Genomic DNA, 1,132 nt, shown 5'->3' on the forward strand with positions numbered 1-1,132 from the left:
GTATGTATGTATGTATGTATGTATGTATGTATGTATGTATGTATGTATGTATGTATGTATGTATGTATGTATGTATGTATGCATGTATGTATGTATGTATGTATGTATGTATGTATGTATGTATGTATGTATGTATGTATGTATGCATGTATGTATGTATGTATGCATGCATGTATGTGTTATGCCAAAATGGTGCCACGAGCTACGGATACTCGCAAGCCTGTGTGTTCTCGTTGTTGTTCCTGTTCTTGCTGTCTTCTCTTCGCTGCCACCCTACTGGCGCACCTCTCTTTTGCAAACACCGCATAACCAGTAATTGTTGTTTTCACTCGGCGCGGAGGTAAATCACTAACTATAAAACGACAATAGGGTAATGGGAACAGAACACGTGTTGTGCGGGCGCGAATCGATGCGGCTCCCTCTGTTATTAGAATATCGCCGGCTGCACCGTAATTGGTTTGAAGATATCGCCTATACATACAGCGCACCGCGTGCGTGTGCCGGAGACCGACGGAAGAAAATGTTTTACTAATTATAATTATTATCGTGCGAGAAGAAGGGATGTCTTAATCGGAGCAGAATTTCTATGTCGCTGTCTTCAGTATGTGCAGATGCTATATATATATATATATTATATATATATATGACCATGAAAATGTCCCGATTAAGCAGTGGTTCCGGCTAAGCGGTAACGTACATACGGCTCGTTTTTCAAATATACATGTCGTTTAAGCGATGTGCCAGTGTTCGAGTGTGCAGTAATACTTCAGACACATGCATAAATTACACATGAGCTGCTCCATTTCTTAAAATTTATATCATGATGGCTAATATAGTAGGCAGTAACGAAAACTAAATATAGCAAAACAATAACATTAAAACCAAATCGTATAACACCGCACCGTGGCAAACTGCTGCCAAACTGCTAGCAATACACGCAGATGCACACTGATAGACTCCTGATATAACGTTGATAGTAAAACGCGTAGGCGTAATATATCGTTGTTATATTCTAATGCACACAAAATGTATCGACACTTCCGCAGACTTTTCTTCCCAGGTGCGGCGACACGTGCGCTGACAGCTCACATAACCTCCTTCTCCACACACACACACACACACACACACACAC

This window comes from Priapulus caudatus, unplaced genomic scaffold, assembly GCF_000485595.1.
Source record: "Priapulus caudatus unplaced genomic scaffold, Priapulus_caudatus-5.0.1 Scaffold144, whole genome shotgun sequence".
Taxonomy (NCBI): domain Eukaryota; kingdom Metazoa; phylum Priapulida; class Priapulimorpha; order Priapulimorphida; family Priapulidae; genus Priapulus; species Priapulus caudatus.